General features: G+C 39.6%; 1 long non-coding RNA gene across 1 annotated transcript; it reads right to left on the bottom strand.

The window, feature by feature from the left end:
* Positions 1-5,629: 5,629 nt before the first annotated feature.
* Positions 5,630-6,939, bottom strand: LOC134138767 (uncharacterized). The gene is made up of 2 exons (XR_009958022.1): positions 6,864-6,939; positions 5,630-6,172 (listed from the first exon to the last, which is right to left on the bottom strand). It is a non-coding gene; the product is annotated as an uncharacterized LOC134138767 (long non-coding RNA).
* Positions 6,940-15,913: the final 8,974 nt, after the last annotated feature.

The following is a 15,913-nucleotide window of genomic DNA, read 5'->3' as shown; positions in this document are numbered from 1 at the left end:
GTGGCTTATAATACAGTCCACAGGAGTAGCTGCCAGAGACGGGACTGCAGAGCAACGCAAACTCCAGGCTGGGAGAACATATTGCTATATATGTGTATTTTTTTTTAACGAAAAGAAAAATATATGTGTGTGTATGTGTATATATATATATATATATATAAAAAATACACACACACACACACACATTATATACACACATTTAACATGCATATATTTGTAGACTCACAAGCATACTTACATCTTTTTAAAGCCTTTGCATTTAAATGACAAAGTACCTAAGAATGCTCAGCTTCTGAAGTTGTGTGACTGATAAAATACCATTTCCCATCTGAATTTGTTATTAAAGTAGAGCCCTGCTGCCAGGAGTGCATCTCCCAAGAACTCCTGCTTGTGCAGCTGGGCACATCAGCCCCTTATTGCTGATCTTCTCCACACCAGCAGGCAGCCATTAGACCAACTTGCAGTGGGGTCTCAGCCCTAAAATACCCTAGCTCAGTGCCCCCCTTCCTCCTTAGGTGGTGGTGGGAAGTCCCTCCTGCTCTGGCGGCCCAAGTCAAGTAGCTGCAGCCCTATGGTTCCCCCATGCTTCCTACTCTCCTCACTGTACCTTTTCCTGCCCCTGCAGCAACATCCATCTGACCAGCTCGTTAGTCACACCACAAAGATAAATAGCCCCACATTTTTAAACCACTATAGAGAAGGTGAAGTAGAGCTAAAATACAGTTACAAGAGTAGCTACAAAAATAGTAAGAGGCATATCCACTTTGCTAGAACGTGCTGAGGGGGTGCAGGGTCAGCAATAAAAAGAATCTTGCAGAGCTGCTGGAAGGCCAAGGGTTAGCATCAAAATGAAGATGGGAGATCCAAATGGTGCCAGCAGTGCTGCCTCACCAGTTTTCCTCTCCTCTTTTCCTCCCTGGCTCCTTGCTTGGAGAACCAACAGTCATGTACCTCAGAGACCTCCTATGCAGCAGAAAAAGTTCCTGGGACATTTGCAAAGTCCCTATCATCCAAACTCAGGGCAGCACACTGTTTCTGCACATTTTATCATCACGGCTAGTTTTTCCACTGCTGCACTGATAAATAGCCTGAAGCTAACGGGATTCAAAAAGGCATTCAAAGGGACATACTGGAGGCACCTTTGAACTATGCAGCCTTCCAAAAATCCTTTCCTGACCAAGGGAATGTCTCATGTAAAAGAAGGGAAGTGGTGGACCCTGATTGCAGTTTACATGGAAGTCACTGTAATTGAACAATGGAGAAAAGAAAATATCATTTAAACTCCAGATTCAGTATCTTGGGTTCAGCACTTTTACTCAACTAAACCTACATATGTGCATTACTAGACTGAAGATGTCAGCATCTGGCAGCAGCATGTGTGGACTCAAAAGTTAGCTTTAATCTATCTAAAGTGGGCACAAGCAATCTGCTTATGCCCATGACTCTTTCTCTCCACACAGGGCACTTCTGAGATGCCTAGTGAAAGGACCTTTGGTGTCTTTTCCATGAAATGGGCAGATGGCATTGACCTGACAAGGAAAAAATGGAAAAGTTTTCTGGTCAACTATTCAAAGAAAACCCAATCCTGTACAGATGCAATGTGGTCAAAGAGAGGGAGATATTGTCTGAATTTGACAAGAGAGGGAGATATTGTCTGAATTTGACAAGAATTTCGATTTGGGAATATTAAAACTTTCTTAGTGCTGAAGGGCACTTACCTTACAGAATGCCTACAGTCTTGACTGTGTATTCTCCGTAACAGTATGTATCTCCATAACAACTGTCGTCCATAATAGGCAGAACATACAGATATTTTAAAGACTGACAAGTCACACTGACTGGAGCTTCGTTGACATATATTCACATTCCTTCCCAGTTATCTTGGAAATGGACTCCTGGTCCCTCCCTCAATATATAATATCATTACTTGTAGTCTTGCTGCAAGCATCTTGTATTTAAGACTCTCCTCACTTCAAGCACTCACTTTCACAGTAGTTACAAAGCAAACTGTTTGTAAAAGTATATGGCTTAAAAATAGCACAAAAAACCACAAAATTTGAAGAGTTAAAAATCTCCTTAATCTTAAGAGAGGAACGTCTTTAAAATTTCTAGTTCTAGTGCCCTGCAAAAATCAAAACATAATGCTCATTAGTGTCTTTTCAGTTGTTCCTTATATTTGCCAGGAGGTGGAAACATAGCTACACCAACCTGCAGGAGAAGCATCATGTCGCTGTGTAATTGTATAGCATGCCACCTGCTGAAGGATAGTGCTAAAAATATCTGCAGTCTGGATCCGCTCAGTGGAGCCCAAAACACAGGATCATGCAACGCTCGTCCTGTCCCCTCACAGCTAACGATACGTCTGTACTGCTTGTTGCTTGTACTGCAAGGATGCCCTTTAAGCACTTGGTTCCGTCAGATGTATCACACTAACTTATTTCAACAAGAATCCAGTAGCAGGCTACCTTTGATGAAAAGGCTGGCAAAACAAAGTGTAGCTCTTCAGGGCTAATAAACAATCAGATACTTGGCAAAGCTATAAGGAGATAAATAATCATTTGACTTACTTCAGAAAGGATGCTTATCAACTTTTATATTCAAAGTCATCATGCACAAATGCCCAAGTATGAAAACATTACATAGATCAGAAGTGGGAAGAATTCTCAAACATACTGACAGATACAGATGTAACCACTTTTCCATTGTTACTTGATAGCAAAGTTTAAGCCCTAAAAACCTATCCCTTATGCAAAAAGCAAATTTACCTAAACATTTGCAGAAGGGAAAAGGAACACAACATTGTTCAAAAAACTGTAGGCAAAAAAATAGCCTTTAAACACAACCCACAATTAGAGTAAAATAACGTGTATTTTTGGTTTCTGCTTGTAGACCATTTAGTTTGAAAATAATTTCATTTCTACTTCTGTAGAAACGCACCCTCCGTTCTAACCTGCATGGTATGAAATGGGTCTTTCAAAGAGAAAAAGAGGGGTGCTCCTTGTTCTAAAGAGCTCACAATCTACACATGAGTAACATTTAAATCCACCTCAGAGAATGACTTGAACTGAAGCTTTAAAAAGGAAATGTGATCCCCCATCCATGTCTTTATGCACACAGAAACATAGCTCTGGGCCTAACTTAAGAATTTATTATGTTTATTACTCATTTTTTGGAAGCTTTAGAGGAGATCATTTTCTGAATCTTCCAAATGATCTGTAAATACAAGGACAATTGGAATCCATCTGAAAACAAGAAAAGCTGTCAACCCACTTTGCACAAGTCTACCTCATATGGCAAAAGTCTTCCTCATATTGCTCAGGATTGAATAAGGGCCTCAAGCTTTCTCAGTGCAACTTAAAGAGCACAGAAAATAGAACATAAAGATGTCAGAAAGCATTTCAGAAGACAGAAGAACATAGCAGAGCAGTGCTAGAAAAAAATCCTTCTTCGCATAGCGAATTGTAGCAGAAAGGAAAAATCTCCCTATATGGGAGGCAGGGCCCAAAAAATACAGTTGCAAAGAAACCATCTCTCCATTTCAAAGAGCACAACACTGAGAAATCTGTTGCCTGAGTGAAAGCAAGATATGTAAAAACTGACATTAGATGCAAGATAATTTCAATTCTAGAACTAGAGAAGGTATGAAGACAGAATCCTTCTGTCTGTAGGAGGTAGAAGGGGTTAATGGGCAAAGGGAACAATCCTAATGAACTGATGCACAAGAATTCCAGAAGAAAACCCCTGAACATTTGCCTTGAAGTATTCCATGAAACGCAATATGAATCCCAGGCCTTCATCATGTGCAATAAGACGAAGTAGTTCTTACAGCATCTCAGGAACGTTATCTTTCTGTTAAGGGAAGCAGCTCAGATGTTAGAAACTGAGTCTTCATGGCAAAAGTCCTTCAAAGGGGCAGCACGGAAACAAAACAAAGAAAAGCCCTAAGACTGTTAGGGAGCAAAATGCACTAATCCAAATTAACAAAACACAGGCTTATCCAAAAAGTAACTAACGCAAGACTGCTTCTCAGGTGCTGTATTGAAGAGTCATCTCCCTAATAAGAAAGACTATCGCCTGTCTAAATCAACAGCCTGACCTGAGGTTCAGTATCTAATTTGCGGGATACCTTATGTCACATTAGCACCCAACCACATATTACCAGAAGGAAAAACAGGCATCATCTGAAACCCATAAACCAGATATGTGCTCATTCAGTGCATTCTGCTTTGGCATGGCCAAGAACTGGACACTATGACAGGTGGCCTCTGTGGATTTTGGTCTGAATCCAGCTCAGCTGCACCTTCTGCAAAATCTCTCAAAAACAAACCCTCTACTAGTTAGTTTGGATCATTTTGCCTTCCTGCCCGGGGAGCTCTAGCCCATTCACCTCAGTGGAATGATTACAGTGTGGAAGGAGAGAACATTAAATATCAGGGTTATGCCAGAAATCCACTTGTATGACGTGCAATTTTGTAGGAAACAAATCATAAGTTTATGGAAAGATTTTAGGAAAAGATCTATGCATGGCTTCTTACCTTTGACACATACTATTATCCAGAACACCATGGGCACTGGCCACATTTTCTCCAGCTGAGAATCCACATGCAGAGCTTTGTTCAATTGAAAGTTGCCGTCTGTCCTCTCCGTGGTATTGACAGTGCTCGTACCCGACATGATAGTGACCAACATGCAAATAAAAGTCTGCAGAACTGCACCTTTCCTTACCTAAACATTAATGTCAAAAAGGTGACTAAAGAGAACACATTTAGTTAATTTTCTTAGTCAAAATACACTGGACAAAAATTGAAGGAGGCAGAAGTTGAATATAATCCCTACATCTTAACTAAGCTGGGAAAACAGGTTGGAAGGAATATGAGCTGGTTGCTACCAGCTGCCCTTGATCAAAGCAGCCCAGAATACACCTATGAAGCTGCATTACTTCACCACCACCATCACTGGTGGAGAACCTTGGCTAGTTAGGACAAAGAGATATTCCCTTCTGCTGGAATTTGGAATTGGAGTCATTTATTAAGACCAGAGGAACCGTATCACATGATCATTTATGAAGTCTGTTGAAATGATTGAACATGGGCACTACATGTTTCAGCCCTTCCAGTCTTTCTGCACATTATTTTTCTAACTTAAGTAGTAAAATGAGAAAAAAAAAATCATCTCCATAAGAACAAAATAATTCACCATGCTGGCTGCCACATCATGATTACTACTTCCTCTAAGCACCAGTCCTCTCTGAGGTCTACATATATTGCAAGATTTTTGAGAGGTGATGGAATATTTGCATATGCAGAGGTCTCTGTTTATGAAAATATACAGATCTCCATTTCAGAGAATATAGCTTTACCACATGTGAAGTTAGCTGTGGCTAAAAATCAAGAACAGCTCCTACATGTACCAAGGTAGACCTGCGTCTAGCCTGATGGATAGAGACTAGTGTACATTTTCCCATACTGCTTTTTTTTCCACCCAATTCCTTTCAGTACTGGCAACAATATTAAGAGTTGAAATTGCAGGAGAAAGTATTCCCCATTAGCTCAGAGAGATCCACAGCCAATCCGAAACAACCCCCAACATTTTTCACATGTCGCATCTCAGCATACATAGACGAAGAGACAGCGGAATATGAAATTTATTCCTCCGTCACAGTGTGCCAACAATCATTTTTAGTTTCACACCCTAGGAGAAGGTGATACACCTTCATGAACACAGTCTTTTTCACATAGAAATTTCACTTCAGAGACAATTATGCACTTTCTCAAATCTCTCTTCAAGAAAGCTCTTATATATACAAAGCTTATATATACAAAGCTGTTACATTCTCTCTAATAAAGTGGCCCACAGCTGCTAGGGCAGTATTCATCATTTTGGCACTGCATTAGTATCATCCGCTGTGGGATTGGTTGATGCTCTGGATTTTGAGGAGCAGAAATGACACGACGCTGGTGCTGAGGTCTTGGCAGTGCAAAAGTTGCAGGCATTCCAACTCCTGTCCAAATCCCATCTCATTGTTTTGGTTCCTTGCTTTTTTTATACCAGTGGGCCTCCAGTTGTGAAGACTGATCCTGTGGATGCCTGATGGTGCAATTCAAGGTCAGGGTCCCCCCTTCTCCCACATATTTCATGCCAGATGCATAAGTTATTTTCAGCACACTGTATTCTGTGATTTAAAAGAGCAGACATTCACTGAACTGACCTCTGTCAGGGCCATCTCCCTCTTCCTCACCATACTTTTCCATTTGTTTATGGACACTGAAAGCAGGAACTATCTTATGCTCCAGATACATACACAAAGACCAGGAAAGCAGATATCACAGTGAAAATAACATTTTTTCACTAACTTTTGATGAGGAAAATCATATATCCCATCTCAGGTCTTGCAGCAAAGGTAAGTAGAGTATTTTCTACAGAAATTGTTGTTTTCACAAAAATAGAAGATGAAAAAAAACATACTTTCTTCAAGAAAAAAAAGTGAAGACATCAGGGGAGAGGGACTTTTTATTACTCTTACTTGTTTCTTTTAACATTTTTTTTTTGCTTTTATCAAAAGTTGAACTGATGCAGGGGAAAATAATATAAAAAAAATGACTGGCTGTAAATGCTACTACTTTGGGGATCAGATTTCACCTTATGGCTCCCTGGGAAAAATTCAGGATAAAACATTCATTTTCATTCATCAAAACAAAAAGTTGAAAAAAAACTATCCTGCACAGCATGCTCCACTGGAAGTAGATTGCAATAAATATTCTTTCTTTCCCACTACATAGACAGCATCTCTCAGCCAAACCAACTCCTATATAGGATTAAAAAATGCTAGCAGTGTGCTTTTCCTTTTCAGGGCCCCTCCTTACCTGATACTAGCACTGCTATTGGAAAATAAGAACAGGGCTGTTTCCTCTAGCTCTAGTCAGGAACCCTGTCATCATAGGCACCTGCAACCAATAAACAAATAAATAAATAAATAAATAATTATAAAAAAGGAAAAAAAGTAAGAAGCTATAGGCAAATATTGGTGCTTTTTATTTTTATATATTTATTTATTTTACAGTTCAGAAGAGAGCAACTGCCACATAGCTTGGTACTGCAAGCTTGTCTTAGCACTTACTGCAATTAAAAGTCCACAGACCTCCCTCTGAAGCAAGGAGCTTGGAAATAACATAAAGCAACCTCTCTGCATTTAGCTAGGACAAAGAGACTGTAAAGTGCATATCTGCTTTAAAAACCACCCCTCAAAAAACCACTCAGGATGACAGATACCACAAACCAGAACACCCCCACACATGTACTATCTCTACAGTCAACAGAGCTATACAGGCTCAGAGGTGATAACTAAAACACCTGAAAGTTAGAATTTAGACTAAAATCACATAATTATTGCTCCATTCTACGGTGATTTTAACATCAGCCAATAATTCCTAAAAGCTGCCCAAAGTCATTCATAACTGCTTCTCCTCCTCAACAGAGCATCTGCGTCAAATAATTTTGCTAGCATAGGCAGGAAGAGCCAGGCTCCCAGCAGTCTCAGGACATTATAATGAATGTACAGCACTACAGGCTACTGACATCTCTTTTCATTGATGAAAAAACATTTTGATTCTTCTTATTTGTATGTTATTGTATTTGTACCCTGAGTAGGAGAATTTTGATGTAGGCATACAACATGAATGGAAAAATTCTGAAGAAAAAAAAAATAATGCTTATCATGACTTCTTCCTGTTTCAGACTTAAGAGGCAGGAGAATTTCTCTCTTTGCCTCACAACAGAGGCTTTCATTTTCTCTGGAAAAAATATAGCTATCCTTTTAGAAACCTCTTTAAGTGTCAGAGAATTAAGCAGTTTCTCCACTGCTGGGGAAGGAGAAAAAACTAGGGTAGTTTTCTTGACCTCCATTTATTAAATGGGTAAGCGTTCTTTCTCTAAAAAAGTGTTCTGTGAAAGATTCTGAGGTTAGAAAAGCATTCAAAATCAAAAGTTTGGGGGGGTTTTTTATGTTTTTTAATTTGTTTTTTTTTCTCTCCTTTCTTCTCATATCACTTTAGACCAAAGTATGGAACAAGGCCAAGACAGGACTCCTGGCTGTTTCATGTTGCCTACTACCTGTGATCCTACTTGAATCTGTTTGTTTTGATACACCAGGACCTCCCCATCTTTACTAAAGGGCAGAAAAATGGCAGGTGTGGAAAAGACAAGTTAGTATTTATCTACGCTTTTCTGCACCACAGAGAAATGCCCACACAGGCTATATTTGCAAAAAGCTGAATGTCTAGTTGATGTCTTCACTGATTCTTATCTTTCAAGCCTTTATTGCCTGCTTTTAGAAAGGGTCCTCATACACACTTTTTTGTATCAAGCTTTCTGTTATGGGTCAGTTCTCCAGGACCACAGGATTTTATTGGCTTTTATCGGCTCAGTTTATTCTGTCAGATGACCAGTAATTTTCAGAAAATTCCACTACAATAACCTTAAGAAAATTTAAAAATTAAAAATAATTCAAGCTTTCAGAACAAGTTTGAGTCCCCGAGCCCTGGCAGGAAGTATGAGTTGCTCTTTTAATAGCTTTTTAAAACGTGTACAGTGGCTAATGTAGGAGGAATAATCAGCGCTGCCAGTCTGCTCCAAAGCCTTTATTACAGATTATAAATAAAACATATTTTATCGATATTTTATCAATATTATCAATAGTGATAATATTTATCAATAGTTGATAGTATTTATCAACAGTTGATTTATCACTTGTTACTTGGTTTGGGTGAGAGATGCTGTCTATATAGTGGGAAAGAAAGAATCACAGAATTGGAAAGGTTGGAAGGGACCTCTGGAGATCATCTAGTCCAACCTCCCTGCTCAAGCAGGGTCACCTAGAGCATGTTAGACAGGACCACATCCAGGCAGGTTTTGAAGATCTCCAGAAAAGGAGACTCCACAAGCTCTCTGGGCAGCCTGTGCCAGTGCTCCGTCACTCTCACAGGGAAGAAATTCCCCCTCACAGTCAGGCGGAACTTCCTGTGCTTCAATTTCTGCCCATGGCCTCTTGTCCTGTCACACGGGACAACTGAAAAGAGTTTGTCCCTGTCCTCTTGACACCCTCCCTTCAAGTACTTATACACATTGATAAGATCCCCCCTCAGTCTTCTCTTCCGCAGGTTAAACAGGCCCAGCTCTCGCAGCAGTTCCTCACAGGGCAGGTGCTCCAGCCCTCTGATCATCTTCATAGCCCTATGCTGGACTCTCTCCAGTAGATCCATGCCTCCCTTATCTGAGGAGCCCAGAACTGGACACAGTACTCGAGATGAGGCCTCCCCAGGGCTGAGTAGAGGGGCAGGATCACCTCCCTCGCCCTGCTGGCAACACTCTTCCTAATGCACCCCCAGAATATCCTTGGCCTTCTTGGCCACAAGGGCACATTCCTGGCTCATGGTCAATTTGTCATGGTCAACTTGTTATCCACCAGCACTTCCAGGTCCTTCTTTGCACAGCTGCTTTCCAGAAGGTCAGCCCCCAGCTTGTACTGGTGCTTAGGGTTATTTTTCCCTAGGTGCAGGACTCTGCACTTGCCCTTGTTGAACCTCAGGAGGTTCCTCTCTGCCAAACTCTCCAACCTGTCCAGGTCTCTCTGAATGGCAGCACAGCCCTCAGCCACTCCTCCCAGCTTGGTATCATTGGCAAACTTGCTGAGGAGGCACTCTGTCCCCTCATCTAGGTCATTGATGAGTAAGTTGAATAGAATAGGACCGAGTACATTTATTGCAATTATATTTTATCAAATTTTATGAATAAAAACTGGTTTTAGCAGAAGGTAGCTCAGTGCAGCAAGTGCAGATTCTCTATGCAGCAAGGACATTTGCTTTCGGGTTTCCTTCCAAACTTCCTTAATTTAAGAAAGCATCAGACTGGTGAAAGATGCTGGCTAGAGCAAACATTATCCATTCACAAAGCATGCACAATTTGGAGAAAAGAGCGAGATTTCTCTCTTTTCCTTCCACTTGCTCTCACATCTCAGGGCAATCCCAAAGCTATCACCTCTCCTGTGGCAGAAGCAACATGTTCTCTGAAGTCTATTTCATACCAAGGTGGTCAGTGGAGAGGACTCACAGTTGCCCTGCCTAGAGGCAAACCTGAGGGTACATATTCATGAGCAACCAAGACTGAACAGGCTCTGAGGGCATAGACTGCCTTACAGCCAGCATCCTGGGTTGCATCTATTTTCTCAATAGTCAGAAAAACTGAGTAAAATAGGAAAATATTGAGTGTGCAATGGAACACCCACTATTATTCCCACCATATTATTTTAGACAAGGCTTAAAAAAGAAAAATTCCACTATTTTAAACTTAATAAATTTTTTTTAAAAAGAAAACAAACAGCAAAGTTCTACTTGTTGAGTAAATCTGTGTGTGTAACTGTTTTAAGGCAAGGAAAATCTCCTTAGATGTCTTAGGATTAGTAAATCCATCAGATTCAATACAGGAGTTATTATAATACAGGAGTTAACATTTTCATGACAAGTCTACAAGTTAGGGATATAATAGGTTTCAAAAAAACTTATATCACAAGATCAGAAACTGTATTTTCCAGTGTCTTCATATGTTCTATTAATTTCCTGCTCAGCAAACCTCCTCAGGAAAGAAGAAAAATAGGATAGTTTTAAAAACTGCATGTGCTCATATTAATTCAACAGATAAAACCAGATAAAACTGTACCAGACCCTCTTAGACTTCTAATAGTGCTGGCTGTAACCTCTCCTAGGTACTTGCCTTGCCTTGCCTTCACCTAAGCATATCACAGGTCTGCCTTCTGGACATGTTGGTCAACAAACCAGTCAAGATCAAGAGGCCTCCACAGTGAAGCCCAGGCTATCACAAAGATTTTCCCCTCTTAACTGTAGTACCAAATCTGGGGTTAGTAACAACCATGCATAAGATTTTTTATAGGGATGTCTTATGCCCTCTAGAATTTTATTAAAACATGAGTGCCTGCCTACCTATCACAGATTTTCCTCTAATACTAAATTATAAAGGAATATGATGTGCATGCACACAGGTATGTATGCGATTGCAGCAGTATATTCATACAACTAACATACTATCTTAAAACTGCCTGTGTTAGAGAAAAAAAAAAAAAGAAAAAGAAAAGGTGTGTGCATAAAACTAATCTGCCAAAGAAGGGAAATTAAAAGTTTTAATCCATTCTATATCAGGCTGAGTAAGCCTGAGAGTCATTCAAAAGCCAAGCTCCTTCCTCTGAGGCCTGAGAAGCAGGCTGTGCTCCCTCCATTTCATAAAATTCAATCATATGCTGTGCAGCTTCACAACGGGAACACTGCCTGTGAGTCCGTTTTGCTTCTTATTACGAGTTAAAAAGATCTTTTTTTTCTTGCAAGTACAGAACAATTGTCACAATCCTGGAAAGCCAAAGAAAAGCTGACTTGCAAATTTGCAAGCCACTTTGCTCCAGTTTCCAAGTTCATGTCAACATCTTTCTCAAGCTCACCATGGACCTCAGTTTAAAGTCTAGTTTCTGGGGTTTCTTTCAGTAGAGTATCACCTTCATAACATATTGGAGTGTACAAATGACAAACAGGTTATCATCTTTACTTTCTTATATCTAGAATTAAAAAAAAAAACCCTAAACTCAGGAGTTCAATTCAGTATAGAAACAGAAATCTTTTTGCCATAGTGATCATTATTATTATTATTATTATTAATCATGCTGTGAAGCATTTTAGAACTAATTCTGAAGGGAACTCAGAGAGCTTACAAATTTTATGCCTCAAGAGGTATGTATTCTGTAACTATAAAGAAAATAGATCCATGTACCAATTTGTCAGAAGCTGCAACTTTATTATTTTGATTAAAAAAGAAAGAAAAATTAAGAGTATAATGTCAATCAAATAGACCTAAAAGCAAGCAAATCCTGCAAAAGCAACGTTCCACATTTATCTAAGCTAATTAAATATGGAACTTCGCAGTATTGCAGTAAATCAATAGACAAATGATCAAACTCCCAAACTAATATAACACATTATCACTACTCACAAAGTAAACACAAGGAGGAATTACTGTAAGTGTTGCCCTAGGAGAATTTAAGACAATGACAATATCCTTCAGCTTCAATTCCCTACCCAGTGATCTAGCTACAAAAGCAGGCAGATAATGAACAGCAGCACTTACTTAGGATTTAAGCGTCCATTAGCTACCTTTTCTTTACACCTTGCTGCCACTAAACAAACAATTAGGAGGGTTCTTATTCCATCATCCTCTTCAAAGGGACACAAGCCTTTCCATGGGTTTAAAAGAAGGTGTGACAGTTAAATCACATAAGGGCAGATTTAAATACTAGCACTAACATCAGAGAATCTGACAAGTTGTGGTTTAACTTTAGGAAATCATTAAAGGGCTCTGCTGGGACTCTCTCATATGCATATATAAGTAAAAAGCAAGAGACAGTGGTATAGCTTCCAAAAAAAGCAAAACAAGAAGATAAGAAAGCAGTGCTTGAGTTACTGCTTACCTTCTTGGGATCTTGCTGTTTATTACCTGGACTCAAATGTGTGTGTGCTAGTAAGCTCCACGTTAAGTCTCACCTGGCCATAGGATAGCACTCCCAGTCACCTAAATTTTTTAATTCTTTCTACTGTGGATGGCTTGCCTGAGGAAATAGACTCATGTAACTTCAGCAATGCCTGGGGCTAACAATTTTTTTTTGTTTCCTTTTCCACAGCCTTTACTTCTTAGAAGTGTGTCCTGCTGGCTCCACTTCAGAACCCAATTCAACATTTCAGGATCAGGTAAGTAGGTCCAGATGTTGCCATGTCACTTATATGATCTTCCACAAAAAGACAAAAAGTCAGGTGAGTATTTTAGAAAGTTTGAGTGTCATCTTCCAGCCAAAGTCAGAGACAACAGGCTCTGCCATCACCAAAACTTGCTTACAATCAAGTCAGTGTTATTTCCACTTACGCATTTTAAGGAGATTTATTCTGTTCTTAGTACTCAGGCACAGATTCCTGATAGGATCAGTTGCTTGTTCAGAGGAAATTTTAACCAAAGAAAATGAAGAGTTATGAAAGCTTACAACTAATTCTGCTGGCCTTTGTGCTTCATTAATGCATTTTTGAAATAAATAATTTTTTTCTCATATTAAAATAATCTCAAGTTCAACTAGTATCTAGATTTATACTCTCCACAATGCTTATAGTAACTGTTCTCAAGGTTTACTCAAGAAAAGGACTGTATTCTGCATTTCTGCAGAGCCTAGCATAGTAGTATTTTTTTTTCCTTTTTCGTGGTAGGCACAAGCCTTTGAAAGACACAGAGATGACAATAACTAATAAAGAGCAGCCATAATCCATCCCCATACATTTCTGTAGGCATCATACAAGCCACATCAGAGCAGCACATAATATCTTACTCAATACAAAGGCAAATATAAACTGACCAAGGAGATGGAAACTTCTACAGGCAGTCTGCATTTAGGCTTCAAGGCTATATGCAGACTTACCATTACAACCACTGGTCTCAGAGACAAGAGAGGTAAACGAATGCTATTCCAGTTCAAGTCCTTCTTGTAGCAAGAGTGCATGCACCTAGTAGGAAATCTGAAGCAAAAGTTAGATTCTTGGCATATAGAGGGAAAAAAAAAGTCAACATGGATCTCCTGTCTTCAGTGAAGCATTTACGTATGTTGAGATTAATGCACACTACCCATCTCCTACCCCAACATCCATTCACACTGAGCTTAGGCAAAGGAAAGTCATTACTGCCTCTCCACTGACAAAGTGAAATAAAACACTCAATAGAGGGGCAATGTAGAAACCAGGGATATTTCCTGGACTGATTACAGATTTGGGGGGAGAGGGGAAGAGATTCAGACTTGCGGTTGTCAGAGTCTTAGATCTGTCTACTTCCTCTCCCATAGAGCTGTACTTTTGGAGGAGGAGTATGTGCTTTCTGTAGTAATTGTATAGGCATCTGTTCCTCAAGCTCCTTGAAGAAAATAGTGGAGTAGATTTTTTAAAAAACACCAAAATTTAAAGAGCTTAGAAAAACTAACACTCGACTGTCAAATTCAGAAATCTATCTCCAGAAGGCAAGAAATGCATATGCAGCTGAGATTTATGTAACTTATCTGTTCATTCATAGATCAGAAAAAGCAGTTTTATAAGCTTACATATCCTAGGGAACATAAAGCTCCATGTGCTGAATGGATTTGCAAAAGCTAGATTAGTAAATTGAAATACACGTGTGTGTGTGTGCGTGTGTATAAATAAAATGTTCCAAATGTCTCAGCATCTTGCATATACAAGAACTTTTGACTGATACAGCAATTAAAATGCAAACTGAAGAAACTTAGGTCCTGAAAATGCCCAATGAACGTCTTCCTGCATATTACCAGTGCCTGAGAGAAGCAGAAAATTCCAAAGGCATTGCTACTTGAGCAGTTTTAATCCAGCCAGCTTCTGTTCTTCTCCAAATTGTTTTGTAGACAGGCTGATTTCTGTGCGTGCTCATGAATACATATACAGGTATACATCCATTTATTAGGACAAACCACATTCCTCCACTGAGGAGCTCAGCTCACATAATTCCTTTTTTTTTAAAAAAAAAAAAAAAAAAAAAAAAAAAAGTCTTCAAATTTTTGCTTCAATAAAAAATTCCAGTTTTTAACGTTGATTGCATCCTGATGGGGCAGCAAAAGAAGCTGCACAGACACACATCACAATCAAGTCCATTAAATATTTAGCATTCAAAAACTTAATTCATAATCAATATAGAATCCTTATTGAAAAAATAAAGAAGAAAGCACTTGTTTACAGTTTTATGTTCTCAGGTGAAAAGGACATTAGGGAAGACCATTCACTATTTAAAACACAAAAAGCAAACCCCTAGGGAAGAGGACTGCCTATGTAATTCCCTACCCCAAGTCTACCAAGAAGAAAAGAGTGGTTTCTCTTGGCTGTAAAAGTGTCGCTAGATAGCAGAGTACTTTTCTTTGCCATAAACACTGGCTGATTAGGAGCAGAAAATGGATTTAGGAGAACAGAAGCCCAAAAAACTAAAAGGAGGGATATTCTCTCCTTTTCCTCTCCAGACCAGCAAAACCAGCTGTTTGCCCTTTTTCAGTCAGTGATGTTTTACCACTTTGGCAGCTACTGGGTAAAACAGCATGTGCTTTGACGGGAACGCTTGGTTCACTGAGATCCTGCTTAATCACGAAGCAGAGTTTGCTTGATCTATGAAATGAATGTTCATCAGTCATCCTCTACATACCTAAATGGTAATCAAATCTTTCTTTTTCTGATGACCAGATGCTCCTGCTAGGGAAAAAGGGAAGTAAAGGAGAAGCAAAGTGAAAAGACTATATTGATTTTTAACAGCCTGGATACAAAAACAAATACAAGACATCTCCACAGTACTGTACCGAGGGAGTCCTTAAAACAGTCCAGGACTCTGATTCACCATCCCTGTCAGATTTAGCTGGGGCAGTTAAAGAGGCAGCTGCCACCTCAGATGAGGATGGTAACTTCTGCAGTCACCATACCTCTACGGGGCAGAGGTGACGATCCACAGCCTTCAGACATCACAGATTGCAGTCACGCATACTAGCATAAATAGAAAGTGATGGTGCCTCCTGTTAATACATTGGGTTGTGGTGGTTTAGACTAGGCATACCACCATTCTGTCACTCTTGGCTACAAGGGCATAGTTTTCTGCAGGGAGCTGTGGACAACTTTTCAAACTGTGCCAGCAGGAGTCAGCAGAGAACATTAATAAGAGCCCTCACTCTCCCAATAGGCTGCATTTGAAAATTAATTGTCATTAATTAGTTTGTATCTTATGAATCCAAGAAAAAGACAGTACTGCAAAAAGACAAGTGACTTGATGGTCAATGAGTATATAGTAA

The sequence above is a fragment of the Rhea pennata genome, chromosome 1 (genome assembly GCF_028389875.1).
Source record: "Rhea pennata isolate bPtePen1 chromosome 1, bPtePen1.pri, whole genome shotgun sequence".
In the NCBI taxonomy this organism is placed as follows: Eukaryota; Metazoa; Chordata; class Aves; order Rheiformes; family Rheidae; genus Rhea; species Rhea pennata.
This window is presented reverse-complemented; position numbering and strand designations above follow the sequence as displayed.